Below are 14,189 nucleotides of genomic sequence, written 5' to 3'. Positions count from 1 at the left end.
CACTATACTACACCACACCACACTACACTCACACCACACACTACACCACACTATATACTCACACCACACTATACTACACCACACTATACTACACCACATCACACTACACCACACTCACACCACACCACACGCAACATGTACTACCAGAAGCGAGAAACGAAACGTCCTGTACCTTGTTATTACGTCGGAAGAGGTCTCTCTCTCTCTCTCTCTCTCTCTCACCAGCGTGAGAGAGAGTTATTGGCTTTATCTGCCATTCACAGAACCTGTTTCATGTGTGGTCAGTGGCGGGGTTGTGCCTGCCAGTGAGGAGTGACACAGGGGGGGGTGGGGTGAAGGGACATGGTGAGTGAGGGAAGGAAGGCAGGTAGGGGCAAGGATGGGTAAGGTAAAGGTAGGATGGAGGAGGGGGTGCTAGAGAGAGAGAGAGAGAGAGAGAGAGAGAGAGAGAGAGAGAGAGAGAGAGAGAGAGAGAGAGAGAGAGAGAGAGTTACTTTTGCTCAGAGATAAGTCACTTGTGCCCCCAGTAACTGCATTCTATCTTCTTAATGCTGCCTATCGGTCGACTACACACACACGTCCCCCTCCTGTTGCGTGATTATTCAAGACAGGAAATATGAAAACCTGATGACACCAGAGGCCACCCAGATGCAAAGGCTGGTGTGTGTGTGTGTGTGTGTGTGTGTGTGTGTGTGTGTGTGTGTGTGTGTGTGTGTGTGTGTGTGTGTGTGTGTGTGTCAAAAAATAATAATAATAAAATGAACTGTGTGTATGGTGATGTACAGTGTCTCAACAAGCGTGGACCGGTACAGTAATGGTGACTGCCTCGCCCGGTGTAGCGTTTGTACTTGTGACGACCAAAGATACAGACAGTCATTCGCTAAGAGCTCCTCTGTCGTGTTGGTGACCGAGGGAGACGCTGGTGTTAGTGGTGGCCTGGTCTCTCGGTGTCTCACTGGTCTTAACACTTATCTAGGGTTTATCAGTCACGACGTTACTGCTTGTGGCTTACTGGCTTCCCCGGTTTGTCTTCTACCGTAAGAGTGAGGTAGGGTGTGGTGGTGAGGCAGGGTGTGGTGGTGAGGCAGGGTGTGGTGGTGAGGCAGGTGTGGTGGTGGAGGTAGGGGTGTGGTGGTGGGAGGTAGGGGTGTGGTGGTGGGAGGTAGGGGTGGTGGTGGGGCAGGTGTGGTGGTGAGGTAGGGTGTGGTGGTGGGAGGCAGGTGTGGGTGGTGAGGTAGGGGTGTGGTGGTGAGGTAGGGGTGTGGTGGTGGGAGGTAGGGTGGGTGGTGAGGTAGGGGTGTGGTGGGAGCAGGGTGGTAAGGGAGGTAGGGTGTGGTGGTGAGGTAGGGGTGTGTGGTGGTGAGGCAGGGTGTGGTGGTGGAGTGTGCCCCACAGTGTGTTAACGTGGTAAGGCGGTAGACACCTCGTGGCAGCCATCACCCCCCAGCTTCCCACAGTCCTGCTGGAGGAGGTAGAACGGCTCCTCTCAGGCAGCATCAGCAGACTGTCGCAATTTAAACTGTATGAAATTATTAAATACAGTGTGTGTGTGTGTGTGTGTGTGTGTGTGTGTGTGACACGTAGAGGATATTGACTGGTTCCTACTCGCCACATAAGCTTCCCTACTCCTGTTGGTATAGAGTAGAGAGGTGTGGGTGTAGGTGCAGCAGGAAGAGTGGTGGTGTGGTAAGAGCACTTGGAACCCCCGGTATGGGCTGATCTGGTAAAGGTTTAGGACTACTGGTATGGGCACACGTCCGGCATGGGTAATTGTAGCGTGGGTCTACAGTATTTACCTTGTGGTCAGAACCACCTTGGGTTGTGGGTGGCCCCGGATGCCGGAACTTTCCGGGACTTTTAATTTCCTATGATTGGTGGGTGTGAGCAGCGGGAAGGTGAGCGTGTGCTGTGGCGGCTGACTACGGTGAACAGGTGTGGGAAGCACGTGGTATGGTGGGTGGACAGGTGTGGGAAGCACGTGGTATGGTGGGTGAACAGGGAGCCACGTGGTATGGTGGGTGACAGGTGTGTGGGAAGCCACGGCATGGTGGGTGAACAGGTGGGAAGCACGTGGTATGGTGGGTGGACAGGTGGGAAGCACGGGTGTGGTGGGTGGACAGGTGTGGGAAGCACGTGGTATGGTGGGTGGACAGGTGTGGGAAGCACGTGGTATGGTGGGTGAACAGGTGTGGGGAACATGTGGTATGGTGGGTGGACAGGTGTGGGGAGCACGTGGTATGGTGGGTGAACAGGTGTGGGGAACATGTGGTATGGTGGGTGGACAGGTGTGGGGAACATGTGGTATGGTGGGTGGACAGGTGTGGGGAACACGTGGTATGGTGGGTGGACAGGTGTGGGGAACACGTGGTATGGTGGGTGGACAGGTGTGGGTAACACGTGGTATGGTGGGTGGACAGGTGTGAGGCTGGTTCATGCTGCTGTGGTGTTGTGTCGGGTGACTGAGGATGGAGAGGTGTTTGGTGGGTGACGAGGAACAAGGAGTGAGGTAGGTGCTACAGGTGTGTGTTGAGGCGGGAACTGTGTCTACCTGTGGTACCTCGGTGCACATAGTTTGATCCCCCCTAACAAGGTATGGAGACGGGTAAACTCCCGCCAGCCAGTGTGTTAGTGGTGGGTAGACGAACTGTATATGGTTAGGGAGGAAGTTTTTGTTGTACCAACTTCAGGAGCAGCGTCAGCATGTACCAGGATGGAGCTCAGGGCTTTCTGCACTTCCTCAGGCAACAACAGGTGGTCAGGGTTATGGGATAGACACACAGGATGATGACTGTGATAGATGTTCCACGTGTTGTTTACCGAGCCAGCTGATCATGAGGCAGGAGGGGCAGTAAGTACCCAGTGGAGGCTCAAGGTTTAATGTACTACTTCCTGAGGCAGCAACAGCAGCAGCCTGCTGGTTGGATTGAGAGTTAAGGTTATGGCACACAAGACGCGTCACTGCAGGACCAACTGACCGTTTTAAGTACTGTATTTATGTTGTTTGTTTACATGATCAGCTGACCGTGGTAGATGATCCACGGGGTTTGTTTACATGACCAGCTGATCGTAATGGTTGTTGTATTTGTTTACCTGAGCAAACTGACTTGTGATAACAACGCGTTTGATGTTTATCTGATCGCGATAGGCTCTCCACAACGTGCTCTTTGTTTACTCGATCAGCTGATAAGGTGTACGGTCTTTACCTGGTTTCTTTTTAACGACTAGTCAGACAGCAGGGGACAAGGCAAGGTTATCTGTAGGTGAGAAGAGGTAATGTGGCAGTGCCTAGGTGTGTTGTGTTGTGCAGGTGTGTGGGGGGGGGGGGATATCTGGCGGAAGTAAGTGTTGTGGTCGCCACCATATATGTGAGTGCCGCCACTACCTCTGACCTTGTTCGTATCCAGATCCAAGGTTCCTTACCCCCCTTCACACCCATCACCCAGCACGCCAGCTACAACCTCACTCACTCACCTCACCCATTAATCACTGAAAACAACAACAGTACACAAACTCAGGTGTCCATGCCAACAACACACTCACACTCTGCCATGGTTCACCCCAACACTGCATTTTATTGTGACTCACTTCAGTGTATGTGAATGTACAGTAGATGTCTAACACCAACACCTACTACCACCACCATCCAGCCCCACTGATAACATTGCCCTATTTTCACCATGTACCAATAAAAATAAATAAATTATTTAATAAGCATCGTTAATATGAATTTTCTTATATAAAAAACTCAAAGGAAATATATCAAGCTAAGATAATATATTTTCACGTGCTCCACTATACGTATGTCATCTAGAAGCCTCACACATACCAGCAAACCTTGGAGCTGGTTATTGTGTGTAGTTCGTAGACCTCTTAATACAGTGTACAGTATATAGTATTGATAGTGAAACAGTTTATTTAGCCATTGTCTATTAATATTAACGTGGCTGAGCCAGTTGAGAGCCTCAGCCCTCTTGTAGGCACCTTATATACAGTATACTGTATATTTATAAGTATATACTGTACATACTTTACATAAATATGATAAGGGAGGGAAGCAGTACAACATGGGTTGTATTAAGGTGGAACGAGAGGTCAGAGCTGTCAGTATTATGTCTAGTTGGCAAATATATTTATTGCAATAGTAATTTCTGTCTATCTACATGATAATTTATAATAAAACGGTTTTGGTGGTACATAAAAACAGGAATGTAAATTAGGTATTACAAAAAATATTGATACTTAGACAATAGATATTTTTTAAGAGATTTAAAGGAAGGGAGCGTAGTCTTTGCTTGGATGTGTGGGGGTAAGTTGTACCACGCCTTCACACCGTGATATTTTATGGAGGTCTGGGACTGAGAGAAGCACATGGGGGGTGGTCTTAGTAGCTCTGGGTACCTCAAGTTGTATCTCTGATTATTCTGGAACTGGAAATAATTGTTGTCAAGCAGTGATTGGCAGATTTGTAAACAAATAGGGCACAGCAGTAGGTGTTAATATCCTCGGATTTTAACATTTTAAATTTAGCAAATTGTTCGTTTGTGTGATTTTTTTTTCTAGTAGGTCATTGACCGCACAACTCTCTTTTGTGCAGTAACCAGGGATTGTGTTTTTGAAGAACCAGAGCCCCCCCCCCCCATAGTGTGTGACAGTGTATCAAGTGTTGGTAAAGGAGATCATTTTAACTGCTGAATGGTTCGACAATTAGAGGACGTCACATTTTAAGGGTGCGAGAAACCCACACCGTTGACGCACTCAATCATCATTGGTTGATTTGGTCAAAACCTGTAAAGAACGAGACACTCGTTAACTACTGAGTGCATTCCATTATATGTTAACCTCAAGGAAATCTGTTATTTTGTCCGCGATTGACGACTGTTTTACCAAGGTACAGGGGGTCCAAATCTGGGGGTAAGCTTTTCCTTCTGTGAAAGATCGTGTAATGGTTTTTTCGAGGTTTAAGGTCGGTTTATTACGTATTACCTAGGTCCTGACTTTAGTCAACTCAGTAATCATGGTTCTCACGTGGAGAGAGAGAGAGAGAGAGAGAGAGAGAGAGAGAGAGAAGATTGAATGAATGAATGAACGACGGATGTATGAACTAAACGAAATGAAATTATAATTGAATGACTGAATGAATGGGTCCTGGTAAGTTAGGTTAACTTTTTAGCGTCAGTACACACACACACCAAGGCCAGTCAGACACTATCGCCTCATCTAATTGATAACAGTAAAGTGCGGTGGACGGCGATGACCCAACCAACACGACCAGGAAGTGGTGGGAAGGGGGGGGGTAAGGGGGAGGGGAGCAGGAGGGAGTTTAGAGGTGGGGGGAAACAGGGAGTAAGGGGGGGAGCAGGAGGGAGTTTAGAGGTGGGGAAACAGGGAGTATGGGGGAGCAGGGAGGGAGTTTAGAGGTGGGGGAACAGGGGAGGCGGGGGGGGGGGAGCAGGAGGGAGCTTAGAGGTGGGGAACAGGGAGCAAGGGGGGAGCAGGGAGGGAGCTTAGAGGTGGGGGGAACAGGGAGGCGGGGGGGGAGCAGGAGGGGAGTTTAGAGGTGGGGGAACAGGGAGTATGGGGGAGCAGGAGGGAGTTTAGAGGTGGGGGAACAGGGAGTAAGTGGGGGGAGCAGGAGGAGTTTGAGATGGGAAGGAGGAGTTTAGGAGGGTGGAATAAGTGTGAGGGTGTGGACTGGTTGAGCGGGGAGGAGGAGAGGTGCGGGGAGGAGGAGAGAGGTGCGGGGGAGGAGGAGAGAGGTGTGGGGAGGAGGTCAGAGGGAGTTGAAGGATGGAGGAGAGAGAGAGAGAGAGAGAGAGAGAGAGAGAGAGAGAGCATCAGATGATGCACAGAAGTTGAGGTTATTCCAAAAACTGGTTTATGGTAATGGTGACCACAACCTGGAATGAGATTATGTGGGAATCGGTTCTTCAGCAATGTTGTATTTTGGTGCTGCAACTGTCAGGGCTCTTGTGCACCGTTCACTAATACAAGTCCTAGTGAGGTGCTTCAGCAGTCGAGGTTATGAAGCACCGAGGTCTTAGGTGCTTCAACTGCCAGGGTCACTAAACACCATTCACAAGGTCTTCGTACAATGAATCTACCTGTCATGGCTGCCAGTATAGATTTGAGACCATCTCGGAGTGGCAGTTTTTAGCGACGGTGACCCGGAAGATGTTGTGACCAGTAGCTTCTAGGTCCTTCCCGGAAGTTGAGGCCTCACTCTGTATCACACCAGTGGTCATGGTTTCTCCTTCAGAATTCCTGGTGACGCCACCTGTAGAAGCATCGAGGCCACCATTATCCATGAACAACTATGCTGGACTGGCCATTTTACCCGCATGTCAGTAGACTGCCAAAGCAGCTACTTTACAGTCACCTAACGAATAGTAAACGTAACGCCGGCGGGCAACTGAAAAGGTATAAAGATGGTCTTAATACAAACCTGAAAAAGTGCCAAATCGACGCCCTCACCTGGGAGTCGATTACTCCACATCGTAACGCTTAGAGGAGCACCATACAAGAGGTGTCAATACTTTCTAGGTAGCCCGACTGCATACCATGGCAGACAAGCGCCAACACCGGAAAGACGCTGCCGCCGCCCCTCCCGCACTAGTTGTAGCCCTCCACATGTGCAACATCTGTGAACGAACCTACTGGTCCCGTATCGGCCTCTTTAGTCACCTCAACTCACCAACGCAGGTGACATCCCTAATAACTCATACCATTGTATCATAGCTGGATGATCGCCATACTCGATTCCGAGTGACGGCAAAGTAGTGTGTGTGTGTGTGTGTGTGTGTGTGTGTGTGTGTGTGTGTGTGTGTGTGTGTTACACAGTTTTACCCCCCCCCACACACATCTTGTCATCTTTACGTAACCCAGTACCACCCCACCACAACAGTAACTAACGGTAAACACTAGCACCATGTATCAGGAGTGAAGCACCACACCTTCCTCCAGCTGGCAGAGGTCCATCCTGTGGCTGATCAATTGCCAAGTAGAGGAGACAAGGGGAGATTATCGTCATTATCTGATTACCACCCTCTCCTCCCCCTCTCATTCACCTAACCTCCCAACAATAGCTACCTTCACCTATTGACCAGACTTGATTGACCCCCATCGACCACACACGTAGGGTCGTCATAGCAACATGTTGTGTAGTTGTTTAAGTTAGTGAAAGTCTCTCAGGTCGGGTCGTGACTTGCTGTAAATGCCCTCCCACCTGCTGAGAGAGAGACAAAGATATAGACAGACAGACAGGTGGAGAGAGAGAGAGAGAGAGAGAGAGAGAGAGAGAGAGAGAGAGAGAGAGAGAGAGAGAGAGAGAGAGAGATAATAACTCGCCCGGTAGTAAATATTCTCTCTGTCTGTTTAATAATTTTCCTTTGGTGAAAGCCTGTGTGAGTATACGTGACTGGCTGTGTGTGACCCCTCCAACCTTAGACAGACACAGACAGATGGGAGAATGTCGTAGCAACTTTACAATAGTTATTTCTCTTTGTTGAATAAAGTTTTCATCTGTGTGACGTAGTGTGACGTGTTGGGTTGTGGTTGACAGTCTTAGCGGAGTCGCATCACAGAGTAGAGTAAGGCTGTGAGTAATTGCCTGGTGCCAACAGGTGTGTACTGAAGGGTCTGGTGCCAACAGGTGTTTATTGAAGGGTCTGGTGCCAACAGGTGTTTATTGAAGGGTCTGGTGCCAACAGGTTTGTATTGAAGGGTCTGGTGCCAACAGGTGTGTACTGAAGGGTCTGGTGCCAACAGATGTGTACTGAAGGGTCTGGTGCCAACAGGTTTGGTATTGAAGGGTCTGGTGCCAACAGGTAGCCTGAAGGGTCTGGTGCCAACAGGTGTGTGTACTGAAGGGTCTGTCAACAGGTGTTTATTGAAGGCCCAGCCAACAGGTGTGTATTGAAGGGTCGGTGCCAACAGGTGTGTACTGAAGGGTCTGGTGCCAACAGGTGTTTATTGAAGGGTCTGGTGCCAACAGGTGTGTACTGAAGGGTCTGGTGCCAACAGGTGTGTACTGAAGGGTCTGGTGCCAACAGGTGTGTACTGAAGGGTCTGGTGCCAACAGGTGTGTACTGAAGGGTCTGGTGCCAACAGGTGTGTACTGAAGGGTCTGGTGCCAACAGGTGTGTATTGAAGGGTCTGGTGCCAACAGGTGTGTACTGAAGGGTCTGGTGCCAACAGGTGTGTATTGAAGGGTCTGGTGCCAAACAGGTGTGTACTGAAGGGTCTGGTGCCAACAGGTGTGTAGCCGAATGGTCTGGTGTCAACAGGTGTTTATTGAAGGGTCTGGTGCCAACAGGTGTGTGATTGAAGGGTCTGGTGCCAACAGGTGCGTTTATTGGCTGGTCTGTGCCAACAGGTGTGTACTGAAGGGTTCAAGCCAACAGGTGTTTATTGAAGGGTTCAGCTAACAGGTGTGTACTGAAGGGTCTGGTGCCAACAGGTGTGTGAATACTGAAGGTCTGTGCCAACAGGTGTGTATTGAAGGGTCTGGTGCCAACAGGTGTGTATTGAAGGGTCTGGTGCCAACAGGTGTGTGTACTTGAAGGGTCTGTGCCAACAGGTGTGTATTGAAGGGTCTGTGCCAACAGGTGGTACTGAAGTGGTCTGGTGCCAACAGGTGTGTACCATGGTCTGTGCCAACAGGTGTACTGAAGGGTCTGGTGCCAACAGGTGTGTACTGAAGGGTCTGGTGCCAACAGGTGTGTACTGAAGGGTCTGGTGCCAACAGGTGTGTACTGAAGGGTCTGGTGCCAACAGGTGTGTACTGAAGGGTCTGGTGCCAACAGGTGTGTACTGAAGGGTCTGGTGCCAACAGGTGTGTACTGAAGGGTCTGGTGCCAACAGGTGTGTACTGAAGGGTCTGGTGCCAACAGGTGTGTACTGAAGGGTCTGGTGCCAACAGGTGTGTACTGAAGGGTCTGGTGCCAACAGGTGTGTACTGGTAATCTTATAGACTACTATAGGTGTGTTCCTGTGTTAGGGGAACAGTGTAAGTGAGGATGGTGTTGGGTTGTGTACCGTAGGATGTGTCATGGGGGGAATATTGTACTGTAAGTAGATGTGTGTGTGTGTGTGTGTGTGTGTGTGTGTGTGTGTGTGTGTCTGTGTCTGTGTGTGTGTGTGTGTGTGTGTGTGTGTGTGTTTAGCTGAAAAACTGGCTTGTATTTCTGAGGATTCTGCCCACATAACGCTGGTGTGTTACCCGGGCCTTAAAGGTTGGTGACTGGATCTTCCCTGTTGGCCACCACCAGATTAACACACAACCTCACGTCACAAGAACACTTTATATTTTATCATGACTAGACGTGTGTCTTTATAGTTCAGTAGAAACTTTGAACCTGAACTAAAGGTTCTTGAGGTTCACACGATTATTTTCCACTGTCTCTAAACGCTCGTGGGGGGGAGGGGGGTCAAGATGATGTTGACGAGCCATTGGTGGGAGGGAGTCAGTTAGGAGCCACAGAGGCCAGGCCTCCAACAGGTCAAGATGACTCACACATATCCTGGAGGATTATCCACACCTACACGTATTGTGTTGTCCCTCCAGTGTGGTGCAAGAACCCTGCCACTACAGCCGCTCGCTCCTGTAGTGTAGCTCACTCGGCTGTACCTGTCTTGTGTGTAGTGGTCGGATGTTTGTCGGGAAGTGTGTGAGTAGCGAGTACCGGGAGGTGGGTGGCGAGGAAGTAGCGGAAGTGGGTAACGGGTAAGTAGAGGAAGTGGATAGCGGCGCTTGGTGGGGTAAGAGGCGAGAGTGCAGCGACGGCGGTCAGATTTTTGTCTTGGGTGAGGCGAAGGACGGGACGAGGTGGTGGTTGGCATCCGGTGTGACCCCACGGAGCACACGTGGCCCCGTCCCTAGCCTTACTGGGGTCCAACCTAACCCAACCCATCCATTAATTATATCAGTTCCCCAGTCATCCTCTTGAGGGTCAAGTAAGGGTTATCCCCCCCCCCCAGCAGGTGTTTCCTTATGCTGCGGCAGACGTCTCCAGGGCACGACCTTGCTGATCCTCACCATCATTCTAAACTCTTCTGCACTCCACAACCTTTTTTGCTCGCACTCCACGACATTCCTCCGCCTTATACCCCCCCACACGCGCGCGCCTCACCGGCAGCTCTTCATTAGTACACCACACCTCACCATTCATCTCTGGTGGTGGGGGTCATGGCGGGGACCCGTCACCAGCACGGGGCCCAACACAACACGTCACGGGTCGCTCCGTTACCACTGACGGCCCGAGGCTTTTGTCTGGTTCTTTCTGGTTGGTGCTGAAGACCTGCATAACCTAACCTAACCAAGCCTAATTTGCCGTAACATAACTGAGTATAACTTAGCAAAATCGGATAATGTCCTCGATGAAGCCAGGAATGGTGAGTGAGACAGACAGACAGACGGGTCGGGTAGTGTTGGTGTGCTCAGTGAAATGACTTAGCAGGTCTGTCTGTCCTCACCGACCGACGCACGATAAGAGTTGAGGTATTGTATGTATGTATGATTGAACGTTAAGATAAACAAACATTCTAAAGATTGAAAAGGGAGTTAATAAGTAGAACAACATTTAAAGAGTTTTTTGTATTTGGTCTTTTACGGATGTTGATGAAGGATAACTTACGACCATTATAATAAACACCATCTAGAGGACATGGTTCAGGAGGCGGAGTAAAGGCTTAATAATTATACTCTACAACACACTAAGTCCCTTACTTCTTGAGGCGGAGTAAAGGCTTAATAATTATACTCTACAACACACCAAGTCCCTTACTTCTTGGGGCGGAGTAAAGGATTAATAATTATACTCTACAACACAATAAGTCCCTTACTTCTTGGTTGCTCAATAATTTAAATTTTTGCCCCACACTTGAATGCGTTTGTAAAGGTTAAACAATGTTAGGGAGTCATCTCAAGACAGGGCTGGAGTGTGTGTGTGTCAGTTTGGTGAGCCGCCGCGACTGTGACCAGAATTAATCAAAGGACTCGAGACTCCTTCCTAGGTTAAAGTTTCCCTCCCTAACTGCGATTAAGAACTGATCTAACAATGTTGTATGATCGTCTGTGCGTCATGGTTGAGCTTAAGAACCTTTGGTGATGTATTTTGTGGCGTTGTTTTAAAGTTAGACGAAGTTCTCACATCACCAGACCTGAGGCATGTTTAACGTGGGGGTACCGTATTGTGAGGTGTCATCCCTCTTGGAAGATCGTCTCTTTTATGTCATTTTTACCATCTTAGTTAAATGATCACGTTAGGTTAGTTTAGGTTACGTTAGGTTAGGGTTAGTTTAGGTTACGTTAGGTTAGGGTTAGTTTAGGTTACATTAGGTTAGTTTACGTTAGGTTGAGGTTAGGTTAGGTTAGGTTAGGTTAAATCGTATAAAAGAGATGGTCGTCCAAGTGGGGATGTCATCATATTTTTAGGATCTAGGTCTCGGTTCATTACCAGATACTAGGAAGGATTACTGTGTGTCTGTGTGACCAACCCGCCAGGTAAGAACTTTGAGACCTTACAAGAGACGTGACTGTCTGTCCTCCCTCCCTCCCGTTGATGGGGTAGGGGTCCCCTTTACTGGAGGACGAGGTGATGATGTGTTATGTTTTTAAAGCACTCCGGGTGACCTGTGTGTTGACCTCCACAATACCTGACACTGTTGGACTCCCGAGACTGATGAGGGGAGGGGGGGTGACCTGTAGGTGGCTGTAGGTAGTTTTCTGAGGGCGGGTGTGTGGTCTGTGTTGAGGGGGTGTGCACCAGGTGTTGGGTACGAAGGGAAGGTCTGTAGTGTGTGTGAGTGGCAGCACTACTCTCTGGTTCACAAGTCTTGATGCTGTTGTTTATTTAATTTAATAGTAAAAAGACTTTAACTTAAGATTCAGTGTTTTAGCTGAATATTGGGGCGGGTGAGACCAAGAGGCTTGTACTGTGTGGGCTACTGTAGTGTTAAAGAAACAGGATGACCAGTGGGTACAGAGGAAAAGTTGGTGGTTATTTTTGTGAGGAGATAAAATACTTTACAGGAACAGCTGGAGTGGGTGACCTGCCGGCCGGCTGGACTGGCTGCTGAATTGTTTGTACATGTTTAGTCAACATATTACCCGGTCCTCCTGACCTGACCAATAAGTTTATTGCGGTTATGAAATGTTGCGACTTAGGCTCTGTCCTTGACTGATACTTTACAGTGCACGATAGCTTGCTGTGTTTTTTTTACTGTTAACAACGCGGGAAGTTATCTGAAGTTGTAGCTTTACGTGTTTGTATGGATAATGGAGTTGAGGGTTTTATATATATATATATATATATATATATATATATATATATATATATATATATATATATATATATATATATATATATATATATATATATATATCAGTGTGTAAGTGTACACGCTCGCGCACGACATAAAGACATGAATAATCAGTGTACAGTATGTGGAAAATTGAAAGGCCAATGGTTGCCACTCAACACTCAAGATTGAACTGTCAAATTACAGGGCCAGTCAGTCACGTTTCAGGTTTGTCGGTTAAATTACAGAGTCGGTCAAGATGACGGCGGCCGCGTGCCGTACACACAGACAGACACTTACATAGTGATCTGTGTTACCTTGAGGGAGGCGAGGCATCATTATAATGGAGAGTCTTTCTGCATTCAGTTAGACAGTAGTGTGATGCTGGCGGGGTACTCTGGCTGGCTGGGGGTGGAGGCTGGCTGTCTCAACTGTACAGTAGTGTGCTCGTCAAAGTCTCGTGGGGAGATTATTATTATTATTATTATTATTATTATTATTATTATTATTATTATTATTATTATTATTATTGGAACACAGGTGAGGAAGTATTTATATTTTATTAATTTTTTGCTTTTGACCTCGCGACCTGTACATGGGTGAGTCAAAACATCTGGTAACACAGCTATACAGCTTCTTATTCATTCATTCCTCCCACATCACATACACAGGCTGGTGGTGGTGGTATTCTTAGTGTGTGTTATAACGGTGTACTAGTCGGGTGATATATTGGCATTCTTTACATACCTTACTGCAGCTTCTTGGTGGTGGGTGTGGTGTGGTGTGGTGGGTGTGGTGTGGTGGGTGTGGTGTGGTGTGGTGGGTGTGTGTGGTGGTGTGGTGTGGTGTGGGCGTGCTGGGTGTGGTGTGTGTGGTGGGTGTGGTGTGGAACAGAAGGAAGAAAAGTGTTATAAACTGATTGTGGGAAAAACTTGTCTGTGCTTTAAGGAATAGTATGGGGGAGGAAGGGGAAGGGGAAGAGCAGGGAGGGGAACGAAGGAGAGAGAGAGAGAGAGGAAGGATTGTCATTTTTCCCTTTTCCTTCTCCCTTTCTCTCCTTCCTTCATCCTCGTCCTTCACTGCCTCCCTCCTCCCTCGTCCTTCATCCACCCACCCTCTCCCTCGCCCTTCATCCTCCCTCATCACCCACCTCATACTCCTCTCTCCCTTGCTCCCCAGTACCTGAGTTGTCACTGTTTATTTGTCGAGTGGGGGGGGAGGGGAGCTGCTCATGGCATTATCGATTAGATGAGTCTCTCTCTCTCTCTCTCCTCCTCTCCTCCTCTCTCTCTCTCTCTCCTCCTCTAGAGGAGGGATGATCAACACCGTGTTTAGGTTACATCACTGCGGATCACTTATAATAGTATACAGTATATCAGTGTTGTTATCACTATACCAGTAATGTTTTTATCACCTGAACACTACCCCATGTACAGGCGCGCGCGCTAGGGTGACTAATATTCAGGTGAAATATGTGCTGGTGATTATTATTATTATTATTGTTATTTTCATAGTGGTGAAGTTTCAACAGTATTAATTTTTCTCTGATGTAGGCATGATAATTTTTCCACCATATCAGCCAACCTCTTGTGACCACAAAAAATCATTTGATGGCAGCCCTGTTGCTGACTATGAATTATTATTATTACATTTTCGCCCCCCAGGCCCCGATGTGGGTCAGCTACCTGTGCTCGGGTGGGGTAATCCTGTTTAAAAAAAAAAGTTATGAAGGATGTCCCCTTCGTTCGTGAGTTGTGAGGTGACTAGAGGGGCCGATACGGGACCGACAGGGTCGTAGTATACGGTACGACACACACACACACACACACACACACACACGGATAAAAAAAACCATTCTACATTGATATTTTTATTTAGTGTTACTTCATGTT

At 48.3% G+C, this 14,189-nt stretch overlaps 1 protein-coding gene across 4 annotated transcripts in view; it reads left to right on the top strand.

Annotated features, from left to right (window-relative positions):
• Positions 1 to 14,189, top strand: part of LOC121869994 (casein kinase I-like) — a 93,603-nt gene that overhangs the window by 42,368 nt on the left and 37,046 nt on the right. The gene's annotated exons all lie outside the window — the stretch shown is intronic.

The sequence above is a fragment of the Homarus americanus genome, unplaced genomic scaffold (genome assembly GCF_018991925.1).
Source record: "Homarus americanus isolate GMGI-L3 unplaced genomic scaffold, GMGI_Hamer_2.0 scaffold14467, whole genome shotgun sequence".
Classification (NCBI taxonomy): Eukaryota; Metazoa; Arthropoda; class Malacostraca; order Decapoda; family Nephropidae; genus Homarus; species Homarus americanus.
Note: the sequence above shows the minus strand (reverse complement) of the source record. Positions and strands in the feature narration are given on the sequence as shown.